Raw genomic sequence first — 15773 nt, forward strand, 5'->3', positions numbered from 1 at the left:
GATGTAACATCTACAGATGCTATTAGTTTGGTAAAGTTATGCTTTAGCCTTAATACTGTAATTAAAAGCACATTAACCCAGTAGTGGTCGATGACTAAAGAGTATGCGGTCGAACATTAACGAAAAATGGTCGAACACTAAAAGAAATCAGTTACTTGTGTTTATCCGACTAATATTACATAAATAGTATAAGTTATCTCAGTTTTGGATAAAGTATAGATAAAATATAGTTTTAGGAACACATGTGAGCTACTTGCATCCTCCTAAGTTGTTCCATTGAGTGAAAAACGATTAAGGACCATAACAAAATGAGTTAGGTGGTCGAGGACTGGCACATTTACCCTATAAAGAAATAAATTCAGAAACTAAATCCTTTTTTTAAAAGCTTGTAATGTCTTCGCGAAACGCGGGGCATTACGTCTGAAAAAGAGTGAAAATTCTTTGTCAATATCTAATATAGCAACCGAGATATAAGGAATTATGTATTTTATGACATAAAAATAGAGACCCACATGGATTTGTACTTTTGGGTCTTTGCTGTAAAAAGAAGAAATTTAAGAAAACTACCGTATATACGTTAATAGACAATTAAATGGGCGGGGGCACGGTGGCTTAGTGGTAGAGTGCTTACCACTGGTGTATTGAGTCCCTGGTTCGATCCGCGGCCAAGTCAGTTTGTAGTGGACATCGTGTTCGTGGGTTTTCTTAGGGTACTCCAGTTTCCTCCCACAGTAGTAGAAAAATGGGAGTTCTGCGCCACTGACCCTCTACCCACTTTCTCGGTCCCGCCTGAAGCAGACAACGAGTTTCCCAGTGCCGCCTGACACACTATGCCGGAAGACACAGGGAGGATACGAGAAATCGAGCATCGTGAACCGTCAACCCACGGTCTTTTACGACCTCCATTTTAGGGGTGAATTTGTTCCCTTTTAGGGGGTGTATTCGTTCTCTTTTATGACCTCCTCCATTTTAGGGGGTGAACTCGTTCCCTTTTACGAGCATATTTTCCAACCCCTTTTTTTAACATAGCAGAAATTATGAACATACAGCAGAATAAGACTCGTTCCCTTTTATGACCTCCATTTTAAGGAGTGTACTCGTACCCTTTTATGAGCACATTTTTCAACCCCTATTTTAACATAGCATAGAATACATGGAGACTATGAACATACAGCAGAGCAGATTGAACTCGTTCCCTTTTACGAGCATATTTTCCAACCCCTACGAACACATAGAAGGGGTCAATCCCTTAGCATACTAACATACAGCAGAGCAGATAACAAACACAACCACCTCCATTTTAGGGGTGTATTCATTCTCTTTTATGAGCATATTTTCCAACCCCTATTATAAGATAACACACAGCAGAACATAGCACAGCTAATAAAAGAGCATGGCTTATTTTCCAACCCCTATTTTAACATAGCAGAGACTATGAACACACAGCATTTTAGGGGTGTACTCGTTCTCTTTTATCAACCCTATTTTCCAACCCCTATTTTAACATAGCAGAGACTACGAACACATAGAAGGGGTCAATCCCTTAGCATACTAACATACAGCAGAGCAGATAACAAACACAACCACCTCCATTTTAGGGGTGTATTCATTCTCTTTTATGAGCATATTTTCCAACCCCCTATTATAACATAGCACAGATTACATAGCACAGCTAATAAAAGAGCATGGCTTATTTCCAACCCCTATTTTAACATAGCAGAGACTATGAACACACAGCATTTTAGGGGTGTACTCGTTTTCCAACCCCTATTTTAACATAACGAACATCAGACTTCAACCCTGAATTGAACATAGCGCATCAGACAGAGACTACGAAACATAGCAGGGGTGAACACACAGCAGAGCATTCCACCCTTTTTCTTTTACGGGGGTAGCAGCACCCCCAACCCTCCTCCTTTCTCATCCAGGGCTTGGGACCGGCAATGGCGGAGTTTAAAAAAAATAACATCATCATACTCTCATAAATGAATAAAGCATAATATCATTAGCATCAATAGTAGTGAGTGAGAATTTGTTTAAAAAATCCTGCATCGAATAACCAGATGCACGACATGCTAAATATAGGAAACAGTAATGTCCACAAAAATGAGATAAATCACCTTGAATACGTCTATTATTCCATGTATAATACAGACAGTTTCGTTTTAAAAACCTTATATGATGTTGTATATAGGGAGGTATACCATAGCTATCGAAATACTCTCCCACACACATATTAGATATATAAACAGCAACCCAATGTTCACCAGGCTTATCACTAGAATCAGTATTTATAATTATGGCGGCTGGAAATGTATGAATAAACAAAGGTAACTCATCAGCAGCATATACACCAATAAAATGATCTTTAGGCAAATTTTGTTGTAATGCTTCATAAAGCTCAATTGTATTTAACATTTTTTTTCTTTAATTAATACATATTTTTCTCTGGAAATCAATTTCTAATTCTGAAGAGAATTCACCATAAATAATTGTTGTTACAGGAGATGGCAGTGCTTCTTTAAAATGAACCTCTAAACGTACACTTCCTTGCCGTTGCGGACTAGTATGAAATGCAGCACTTGCGCTTGAATCAGGAGTTAAATCAAACACCAGTAGAGTATAACCATTAGGATATTCAGCGAGTGAAATATTATTACCTTGATTAGAATAATAAATACCTGAACCTGTAAATAACGTAGAATATGCTTGTACATATAGCTTATTATCAAAATCTGGCTGTAAAGGTTTGAAGGGTATTGGATTTCCATCAACATACAATGTAAAAAATGACATACTAAAATGTTGAAAATTGAATGGATTTGTTTGATAATTACCATTAAAAGCAGTATTAGTAACAAAACCAATAATAATACGTTTAGGCACTAGGCCTGAAAATAGATCTGGAAGTGTACTATCCATAATTCCTTGTGGCAGCGTTTCAGTCTTCACTTGCACTTTTGTTATAGGATATTTTACTCTAAATTTAGGATTTTGTAATACTTTATTTTGTGCTATTTTAACGGCCGGTGACACATCAATCTTTTTCACAAGCAATGTTGCATCTGTAATTACAACTTTTCCATCAGCATCTGCGTCGCCCATTAGACAAAATGTAGGTTTAGCTGGAATTAGTTTAATACGCAATTGTACACCATTCAGTAAAAATTTCTCCTGATTAAATATATCAGCATGAATATAGCCCAATAGTTCAAATGACTGACTTAAAGCAGTGAGAAGAAAACGTTGTTTAAATCCTACATTAGCATCGGCCACACTGTCCATATGCCCTGTAGTATCTTTAAACAACATTGATGTTTGAAGATGCGTTGATTTAGCTTCAGTATTATAATTTAGTAGTTTTTCAATATACGATCGATATGGATATGTATGTGAAGAGTAGGAAATAAGTTGATTATTTAAATATAATTGCAATTCACTGAACATTGCATTGAGAAAATCATTTACAGGGCCGATTTTCTTATCGGCAGAAGTTAAATTAGAACCATCTGATTTAGTAATTTTACCTTTAACATATAACATTGTGTGCGGTAAATCAATATAGTCATCCCCATGACCGGGGACTACAAATTCTATTGGTGCATTATCAGCTATTGAAGCCACAGGTTTATATGGAACTATTTTATTACCTATAATACTGGTTTGAGTGGGTAAACCAGCAAATAAATCTAATTCTGATTTCATACACTCACACTGCATTTTTGTCTTTTTTCTTACTATTAATATTCACACATGGTAAAATTTACAATACCATATTACGTCTACGAAAATGTAATTTTACACATACACTGCCATATTGGAAAGGAAGTGGATTACCTGTACTATCTCTTAAATCAATAATAATTTGATCAAATTGTTTACGTTGCACAGTGACATAATGAGGATTATCAAAAATATGTACATTATTAATACCATGCTCTGTAATATTTGTATTTATAATACGTAACAATGGAGCTACGGTGTCACCCACCATTTGTGGTTCTACAATATCACTGTAAATATACATAAGTGTAGGTAGCGCTTTTTGTAAATCAGATGGATAATGAGCATGATGAGCAATATCTTCTTGTTGAATATGATCAAAGCCTAGTATTCTGGCTAGTTCAGGAGATAGGCGTACTTGTATATGCTTCTCTTGATCTTTTATTACTCTATTAACCTCAATTCGTTTCACTGATGCTTTGACTTTTAATTGTAAATTTAATATATCACTTTTATGATTAATTTGAGATAGAATATCATCAACATGATAATAGTGGCCTGGTAAGATTTGAGTTATGTTCCAGTTTTTTGTATTCATGAGACGGTAATAAATATTATTTGTATATTTGGAAACATTCTGAAATGAACTTGTATAATGCACTTCAACAACAGCTGTTTCCCACACTCCTTTCTCCAGTACAATAGGTTGATATAATTTAGTAGTATAACAAGCAAGAGTATTTTGAGGAAAATATTTCATAGAACTATTGCTAGGAAGTGTGAGATAAAAACTATCACTTTGCTCCATAGTTATGAAACCCCCAACTACGTCACTCCTCCTACATTCTGGTTATAATTTGTCTTGTTGGTCGCCAAGGAAATTGTAATAAGCCTAACGGATTTAAGTGATTCATGAAAGGTATTAAAGTTTTAAAAGGCAATGGACTTCCGAAATTATATTTTATTTTCTTTTAGTTATATGACCGTGTCCATAACGGAGGATGAGGACGAGTGGTTTTCAATTTAAAAAGAATGACACGAAATTACCTTTTCTAAGGTAATTTCATGCTATTGTTAGCTTGTAGTATCGGAAATTCGAAGTTAACAGTAAATCGAAACGAGGCCGATTCATATTCAATTACGCCAAATAATTGAATATGAACTGAGACCCTCCTTGGTAAGCTGCGAATTGATATGAATGTACTAATCATATTCAGAATGAATTCCTAATAAAATGGTACCGTTAACTTAAATTATCGTATTCATTATTTTCTTCTATCATGATGATGCACCACCTCACGTTTTATTCATTAGGCTTTTGATGGTAACTCTGTTAAATGTTGATATTTATGGACTTCCAAGTTTAAAGTAATTCTGTTGACTTATCATAGATTAGTAGTATCACACCAAAACTATCTTATTACATATTCCTAAATTATACTAAACACTAAAGTCAAAAGTCAGGTACTACTCACTACTAATACATGTTGAATCAAATAATTCAATTCCACAAAACATTTTAATAAACGAAATATTCATTTTAACATACAGAAAAAGATTGGAAGAAAAGTAAAAAAAAATGTATAACAGAATATAATAAAATTCGAAAGCAAGATTTTATAATTTTATCATTCGCAAAATAGATTTAACTTATGAGTTTTAAGAAAACGGTATAACATTTGAGATTATGAAAGTATCCAACACATCGGTAACCAAATTATTAAAACATAAGTGAAATTAATATACATAGATATATTACACATTTTAGGAAGTTTCATAGCGTTTGCGTATGTGACATTTAATAAGCATGTCTAGAAAACCAAATCTGTTTCTTAGCTCCACTATTAGTGTGGCATTGCAATTGATACTATACGAAGAAAGGTTGATAATAAAACGTCCAATAGGGAATTACGTCCTTTGAGATACTTGAAATGGTTTCAAGTTAGCAAAGTAACGAAAAATAATAAAATAAAACAAAATTCTTGAAGAAGTTAGGATTAATTAGAACGTTGAGTCTCTTCGCTCACATCCACTTAAATCTTAAATCGTTTGATTAAAAAAAAACTATATTGGGTCCTATCTTGATTAGATTGTAGTTCAAAATTTCACTAAAAGTACACAGCACACTTTCATAAGTATATATATATATATTTTCCCTGCTTCTGATAAGCGCTTCAACTGATCTGCTTGAAGGAACCTTATCGGTTTACTTATACGTATCATACCTGAAGAAAATTTGATTTCCACACAGAGATCATAAGTCTCATCCGGGAATAGCATAATTAGTCATTATGAGGAATTTTAAATGATGGATTGTAGTCTAATATCTTACTGCTTCCACTTAACATAACGACCGCAAAACTTCTTAGATCAGGATATATATATATTTTTGGGACAGCTTCTTAACTTTGATTTCACTAAGTTGGAAAGATATAATTTGGTATTCCTGAGCGCTTGGTTTAGACTGTTACTATATTACTTGCCACCACTGATTTTTGAAATCACTATTTCGCTGAGAAGTTGATGCATAATTATGTCTCTCCACCCAATTTACAAAATTTTAACAGTATTGAATGATACGTATACACAAATATCGTACTATGAATTGTATTAAAATCAGCAAATATATATTAAAAAAAAAGTCAAACAAAATATAGCTAGCACCCCAGATGACAATTCGAACAATGTACTGGTAGGTCGGGACTCGACAAAAATCATGTAGAATCGGTAAATACAGGGCTAACTTTACATTTCTTTACTTATTTCAAATATTTTGTAATGATTAATTATATATTTTTCATCGTAACATTACAATTCCCTGTAATCATATAATATATGCGTCACAATTCAATTTTATTTTCAACCCCATTTCAACTGCGTACAACATATTTATATAGAATGCTCTGTGGCGCTAGGAAGCTTTACTTCATTATATATGTTACAAAATGACTTTGGGTGAACAAAATTATTAAAACAAGGCTACTTCAAAATTAGGTATATGAGTAAAAGAAAAAAAAACAGTATTTGTAAGATCAATAATTTTCTCTAAATGCATTCAAATGTATCGACAACTGTAACAAGTTTGAGGGGAGAGAACAAAATCAAGTTTTATATTGTGATTCTTCCTACACAGAATGGGTATTTGCACTCAGCTCGACGAGGAAATACGATGTCAGTTAAGTTATATCGCAAGAAACCGGAAAGAAAAAAAAAATAAGTGTATTGAAATGTTAATCTGCCACTGAATAACCCAGCTCGCCATAATCCAGACACACGACCGAAGAAGGTAGCAGATAGGCCCGAAACGTAATCATTGAGTATAATATATATATTGTGTACAATACAAACCAATGTATAAACAGCAAAAAAAAAAAAAAAAAAAAAAAGTTAACAACCACTACGAATTGACGCTCAAACTTTTAAATAGATATATTAACATGTTTGGGGAAAATAGGGGGGATATTAAAATAAAGAGATAGTTTAGAACAAGAAAAAGTCAGGAGTCAAAATAAATTCAGGCAAAGTTACTTAGTTGAGAGTAAACGAAACTGCGAGTCGTTTTTTTTTCCAAAAACTTAGCAACTATTTTAAATGCCAAAATATATTTTCCCCTACTCCAAAATATCGCTAGCATTAATTTAGAAAAATTCCCAACTCGTAGTCCTCGTTAATCATCAACACATGCATAAGTTTCAAGGTATGAAGAAGAAGTAAGAAGTGGACATTGTTAGTTTCCCACGCTCAAAAAAAAAAAACATTTAAACATTCGCTGAATATCCAAACTATTTCATAAACTCCGAACGAATACCGCCCCCAAATATTGGGCGGATTGAAATGTCCCGACATGACCGCTGGAATTGCTGTGTCCTAGCATGGAAAACCAAGAGAAAACACCCTAGGCGTTACCCTTAGGTTCCCCGCGCTCTAGTCGCTGTAATCTGCCAGAAACGTCCATGTCGGTTACGGCCGACTACATCGGAAGGTTGGGTTTGCCTGTTTAATTTTGAAATATTCTAAAAAAAATCGTGGTAGTTTTAAATGTCCGTAGAAGACAGGAAAATAGTAAAGCACTGACTCCAATCTAAGAAAATAATAAGAAATAATAATAATAATAATTCAAAATTCCGACATTTTGGGAAGAAAACTGCCAAAATCCCAAAATGAGCTCACAAAGACATGCTCGCTACAGACATGCGCCGCGTTTCTAGAACGTAAGAGGAAAAATGGAGCGGCGTGTTATCTTATGGTAGTGGTAAGTCAATAATAAAGTTTGAACATCATCTCTATCGATTTTCTCCTTGCATTTAACAGATTCCGAAAGTACGAAAACGAAATCGCAGAAAACAACAAAATTTGCATCCTCCCAAATCAACACACACACACACACACAACACGTTGTCTACTGCACGCCAGAAACACACCACGCAAGTCAGCCGCTTGGAATAATGTTTGGACTTCGGGATAAAATATTTCTTTGCCGTTCGTCAGAGAATAAAGACCATAACTTTCATAAAACAGTTTTAGTTGACCATCCGCATTAGTGAAATGATATCATGGACTTGTGCCTAAAGAAAGTGGTAGGGTAAAAAAAAATCCATATACATGAAGTGTATATACTGATGAAACCTACTTTGACACTATATCTGAACAATTGTCAGTTGTTCAATTAAGAAAGTTCACTATTATGCTGTTGGTTTCTACCTAAAATCTAAATTTCCTTCACTGCAACTTCTTACCTAATTAAACTAAATAAGCTTCCTTTCCCAACGCGTACCGAATTATTCAATTTTGTCAGCAACAAATACAGTTAGCGCAAGACGCCGAAATATCACACGCACTCATCATTACACATGTACTTCCATTAATCGTGGCCTATACTCAAAATACCATGGGGTCTTTATCAATATTCTTATAGATTCTTATCAATATTCAATATTCTATAGACCGCCACGAAACTATACTTTTTTTTTAATGTGAGTAAATGTTAGCCATTTAAGTGACATGGCTAGCATTTACAACACGAAAACACGCTCTCACTTTTCTGCAGTCTTGAAATAACTGGATTTGCTTTAACTGGATTTGCTTGAAAAAAAATGAATAATACTCACTCCCAACACATTAGGCTTAAATTTCTACATGAAATTACCAACAGCATATCAAGATTAAAACTTCATATTTAAAATAACCCAAGACCACTTTTTTTTTGTTGTTGTTGAAGCGTATAACTGCATATTAGCAGCTACTTATCAAACTCGCCGCAGGAGTTTGGTGAAAATTGTTCTATTGAAACAAAACACTAACATTGAGCGAAGGGTAACAGATGGCACCCTAGTCGACACAGTAGACAACGATAATGCATCCCTTGCACCTGACAATAAAATTTGCACTTTCATACGTATATTTTCACTAAATGGATGTCATGGACTGAATCAAATTTACGAAAATTATCGAAAAACACTCGCGGCATAATTATTTTAGTCTTGAAATTATTTAAAAGAAATGAGGTTAAACAAAACAAATAAATAATAAGTAAATACTCTAATCAATACTACATATCATGGACCTGACCTTGACCTTTACTACGACTAAATCACACAATACATTAACTAAAATCAACAATTATATATTTTCGGTGTGATACTTAACTACGGTGGAACTCTTGCCTATTGTGGATTGTTAAATTTTGTTTTGATATAGCTCGGTTTGCAAAGCAATGGTCAATTTCTACACCGAGTGGAGGGGAATATTGATAACAATGGTTATAAAATCACATATTACAAGTTTAAGACATCTGCAGAGATCAGTCAAGGATCTCTGGCAGATGCCTCGCCGAAAGAACTACATTTTTGTACCCTGGTGGGCCACCCTTACTTAACTTGACATTATGTTATTGTTTACGACACAGAATTTCCAGGGGGCTGCCATGATAAAAGAAAAACAATACTACGTTTTATATAAGAAACGACAAAATGTTACTTTTATTGGGTGAACATACCTACAATAACTTTTCACTATTTCTTTTCACTGCTGAAAATTCTGGATTTATAATTTAAGAATGGATGGTTCCAGTCACTGCAAACATGGCTGCCCACATGACTATTGTTGTCGTTACTTTCGATTGTTAGTTTGTTACTAAATCTTCAAAGTTTTGATGTCGGAATTTCACTTAATTATTATTGTTTCCTACCTCTGTTAATCTTCTGTAATAGTCGTTGAGATGGAGCAGTAAGAATATATATTTTTATTCAATTTATTTCCTCACATTAGTTGGCCCTCCTGTGCTCACAAAGGTTCTTCAAGATTAGACGCTAACATCACAGATTTAGCGGTCTTTGTACACTATCATCCAATGGTTTAAAGGCAAAATGCCAATAGGACCTATAACAATCGAGTTAGAGATGGGGGCGATAGAAGGGAACTACAGGAAACCATTCTAGCGCATCTCATTGGATGAGATGGTCCCTATCTTTATAAAGTATTTTCCTTCCTTCCCGTGATTTATATTTTGTTTATAGTCATTTATGTTACTTAAATAGAAATTTTAATGTCGAAACTAAAGAGATGAGAGTAAAATAACGTGGTCATTAAAGAAGCAGTGGCGGAGAAAGAATTTAAAAGGGGAATAAATTTTTTTAAATTAAAATTTAACAGGGATATAGAAAAAATACATGTATAATTGTAATAATATTTTAGATTATTACAATTTCTCCACCTCGACGCGAGAAAAATTTGATTTTGATAAAAAGCAAATTTTTCTAAATTTGACCATGATTATTTGAGCTCTAATAGGGAAATAACCATGATCGTGAATTAAGATAATGTGAAGCATACTAAATTACTACTTAGTACTGGTAGGTCAGTGGTCTTATGATAGCATTAATTAGAGTAGTCTTTCAACAATTCTTCATATTTCTCCTGTGTGCAATTGAATAATTTTAAATTGTGGAAATTATGAGTGCCGATACTTACTCCTTTGAGTGTATGTAGAACAGCGCAATTTTTCAGTATTTTGTGGACTAAGTATGGGCCGGTATATACTAACATCCATTTAGCAGCTTCATGTTTTATGACAGATGACAATGGGTGAGTTTTTAGCATGACTAATTGTTTTTCTTTTAACGTGAATCCAGTGCAACTTTCATTGTTACTCTTATTTGTATCACTAGATACCGGAATTAACTTTCGACTGTTTTCGATGGGTTCTAGGTCTTTTGGCCAGGGAAACGCCCTGCGGAACGCATCCACAGCAGAAAAACTGAGAAAGCGTTCGGCTGGAGCACATTGTATTGCACTACAGTATGAATGATCTTTAGTTTGACGTCTTGACCCTTGTCTCTTGGTCATTTTCCCGGGTCACTATTCGCAACTCATTCTCTGGACGACCATGGGCATTATTACTGTTACTAGTGTTGTTCCTATGATGTATGGTATTAGTGTATCCACCTCTACTACGTCTACTATTACCGCGTCTGTTAACAGCTCCGCGATACTCACTGTTATCAACAGTTTGATTAGAATTTGGCCTGTTATACGGCTGATGAGAAATTGGTCTATATCTGTTAAACCATCTCGGTCCACCATTCTGGTGTCCCGACTCAAATGCGCGAGGGTATCTATAACCTGTCTGAGTGTAACTCAGGAAGTCAGTCTGGCAGCTCGTGTTAACGTGTGTTCGTACAGGATTGTTCGCTTTCACGTGCCTAGCGAAGTACTTCCTTGGGGGAGGTCGAGCATCGTGTCCATATCGCGATGCTCCGGACAACGCACCGATTCGTGCGACGAGTTCATTCACGTCCTGGCATAAGTGAGCTGCAATGGCTCTGGATTCTTCGGGCGGAAGACACCCAATTACAATGTCAATAATTTCGGCATTGCTTGGTTCATTAGTGATACTATAATAGCGTTCTATAATATTCCAGGAGAAATCGAGCAACGACGCATACTTTGTTTTATCGTATCGTGTAGACTGCAACGCTTTCTTCTGTGCGCGTTCAATCTGGTCATTGCAATAAGTCTCTTTAAACAGCACCAGAAAATCAGAGTACGTTCGCATTCTGTGCCGATTCGCCTGCATCCATGTAGCCGCATACGACGACAGACAACGCTCCGCAGTTTGTAATTTCTCGTAATCAGTGAACGGATAAATATCCATACACTGTTGCAACCGTTTTAGAAAAGTTTTTGGAATACCAGATGAAGTGTTGCCATCGAACTTAGGAAATCGATCAATGTCTCCCATTTTTACTTTAGTACTCATGTACGTTTGCATGGGTGCATGCACATTCGGTACTGACGTGTAATTATTGAATATAGGCGTTGGAATAGGATACTGAGCCGAACGAGTAGTACTAATACCCCTCGTCCAGGGATACCCGGCAGAAACGACACAACCAACCCCAGAAGGGTACGCCACGCGATCCGATCCGACACCACCCACGGCCGAACCTCCGGACCATGAGGGAGCCAGACCACTCAGCGGCAAATTCAACTTAAATGGAGACGAATTAGGAATATTTAAACTGGGTACTGTGCTGGTTACAGTACTAAACTGTGGAAGCGTATTTACAACTGTATTCGTTATGGAAGAGCTTACCACTGGCATTGGTAACTTGATAGTTCCTTCGGAAGTAGACTCTTCCAAAATAGTGCTCAAAGGAATACGCGGACAAGCCGGTTTAGAAACTTGCTTAACGAAAGTGTCCGTTCCTACAGTAGGCTCGGGGTTTAGTGGCCTACTGATATTACTGATTGACTGTTCATCGCACTTATTCTGCAGCACGGTCAACTGACTCCGTATTTTCTCGTTGATCTCACTTACAGAGTCCATTTTTACCTTCAATTCTGTAAGAGCCTCTTTGTTCAACTTTACCTGCGAATCTAATTTTTGAATCTTACCTGGGACCGAACGTGAAACTACTTCTACATCTCGTACACGTTTTTCTAATTGGGAAGTTTCATTTTTAACTTCCATGATTACACTATCTAATCTTTTTACCTCGCTCCTAAGTTCACCCTGTATTTCCAATTTCATGTTTTTCATGTCCTCAGTCAATCGGTTCACCGAATTACCCAATTCTTTTCTCAAATCCATCATTTCTACCTTATTTTCATCGAACCCTTTCTTCATTTCCTTATTCATCTTATTCATTTCGAATTTTAGCATTTCATTTATCGCTGCCAACATCGTTTGCATGTCGACAGGTGACTGGCTTGAATTTCCAACGGCGTCACCGTCTTCTGAATTCCCATTTCCGTCTTTACCGTTTACCAGCTCTATCTCATTTCGAGTAGATTCGGCAGTTACTCTACCCAATTCAAAGTCTGCGTCTACTTGTTCACACGTTTTCATTAATTCTGAGCTATGATCAGGGAGCTTTTCCCTACATTTGGGACATGTCCAGTTGGAATCTTTTGCCAATTGTTCCTCCCTTTCCTCCGTATCGGAGTACTGTAAACATTGGAAGTGGTACCAATTGGGACATTTGGTACATTCTACTTTCCTTTGGGGTTCTTCATATGTTTGGTTGCACTGGCAACACAAAGTATTCGAGGAGTCTCCACCCCCCACTATATTATTCGAATTTGCCATATTGTCGTTAAACATTTACACACATAGGAAATAACTTACAAATAAACACAAAATATACACACCAAATATAAACTTAATTCTTCGAATAGGCCCTTCGGGTTAAATGTAGTTCTTCGGCGTTATTTACTTACTTTTACTTCCTCCACTTTTAAATTATTGTTGCTTATTAACCACCCTTAAAACAAAACGATGAGGTGTTGCTATCGGTTCTACTAACTTGAAGGTTTGCTTTCAAATCATGGACTAATCTGATGTAAGCAGATAATATGTGCTCAATGATATTTTCATCACTATAGCTACGAGTCTTAAGACACGGAAGCCAAAAGTTGAAATACATTGTCTAGTCACTGACTTATCCGAAAACTGCCGTAGTGTTTTTAGTAACTGGTTACTATGGTGACACTTATCCTGTCACTTGGGCGCCAAAAATTGAAACCCCCAACTACGTCACTCCTCCTACATTCTGGTTATAATTTGTCTTGTTGGTCGCCAAGGAAATTGTAATAAGCCTAACGGATTTAAGTGATTCATGAAAGGTATTAAAGTTTTAAAAGGCAATGGACTTCCGAAATTATATTTTATTTTCTTTTAGTTATATGACCGTGTCCAGAACGGAGGATGAGGACGAGTGGGTTTCAATTTAAAAAGAATGACACGAAATTACCTTTTCTAAGGTAATTTCATGCTATTGTTAGCTTGTAGTATCGGAAATTCGTAGTTAACAGTAAATCGAAACGAGGCCGATTCATATTCAATTACGCCAAATAATTGAATATGAACTGAGACCCTCCTTGGTAAGCTGCGAATTGATATGAATGTACTAATCATATTCAGAATGAATTCCTAATAAAATGGTACCGTTAACTTAAATTATCGTATTCATTATTTTCTTCTATCATGATGATGCACCACCTCACGTTTTATTCATTAGGCTTTTGATGGTAACTCTGTTAAATGTTGATATTTATGGACTTCCAAGTTTAAAGTAATTCTGTTGACTTATCATAGATTAGTAGTATCACACCAAAACTATCTTATTACATATTCCTAAATTATACTAAACACTAAAGTCAAAAGTCAGGTACTACTCACTACTAATACATGTTGAATCAAATAATTCAATTCCACAAAACATTTTAATAAACGAAATATTCATTTTAACATACAGAAAAAGATTGGAAGAAAAGTAAAAAAAATGTATAACAGAATATAATAAAATTCGAAAGCAAGATTTTATAATTTTATCATTCGCAAAATAGATTTAACTTATGAGTTTTAAGAAAACGGTATAACATTTGAGATTATGAAAGTATCCAACACATCGGTAACCAAATTATTAAAACATAAGTGAAATTAATATACATAGATATATTACACATTTTAGGAAGTTTCATAGCGTTTGCGTATGTGACATTTAATAAGCATGTCTAGAAAACCAAATCTGTTTCTTAGCTCCACTATTAGTGTGGCATTGCAATTGATACTATACGAAGAAAGGTTGATAATAAAACGTCCAATAGGGAATTACGTCCTTTGAGATACTTGAAATGGTTTCAAGTTAGCAAAGTAACGAAAAATAATAAAATAAAACAAAATTCTTGAAGAAGTTAGGATTAATTAGAACGTTGAGTCTCTTCGCTCACATCCACTTAAATCTTAAATCGTTTGATTAAAAAAAAAACTATATTGGGTCCTATCTCGATTAGATTGTAGTTCAAAATTTCACTAAAAGTACACAGCACACTTTCATAAGTATATATATATATATATATATATATATATATATATATTCCCTGCTTCTGATAAGCGCTTCAACTGATCTGCTTGAAGGAACCTTATCGGTTTACTTATACGTATCATACCTGAAGAAAATTTGATTTCCACACAGAGATCATAAGTCTCATCCGGGAATAGCATAATTAGTCATTATGAGGAATTTTAAATGATGGATTGTAGTCTAATATCTTACTGCTTCCACTTTACATAACGACCGCAAAACTTCTTAGATCAGGATATATATATATTTTTGGGACAGCTTCTTAACTTTGATTTCACTAAGTTGGAAAGATATAATTTGGTATTCCTGAGCGCTTGGTTTAGACTGTTACTATATTACTTGCCACCACTGATTTTTGAAATCACTATTTCGCTGAGAAGTTGATGCATAATTATGTCTCTCCACCCAATTTACAAAATTTTAACAGTATTGAATGATACGTATACACAAATATCGTACTATGAATTGTATTAAAATCAGCAAATATATATTTAAAAAAAAAGTCAAACAAAATATAGCTAGCACCCCAGATGACAATTCGAACAATGTACTGGTAGGTCGGGACTCGACAAAAATCATGTAGAATCGGTAAATACAGGGCTAACTTTACATTTCTTTACTTATTTCAAATATTTTGTAATGATTAATTATATATTTTTCATCGTAACATTACAATTCCCTGTA

The sequence above is a fragment of the Thermobia domestica genome, chromosome 11, assembly GCF_964235325.1.
Source record: "Thermobia domestica chromosome 11, izTheDome1.hap1.1, whole genome shotgun sequence".
Classification (NCBI taxonomy): Eukaryota; Metazoa; Arthropoda; class Insecta; order Zygentoma; family Lepismatidae; genus Thermobia; species Thermobia domestica.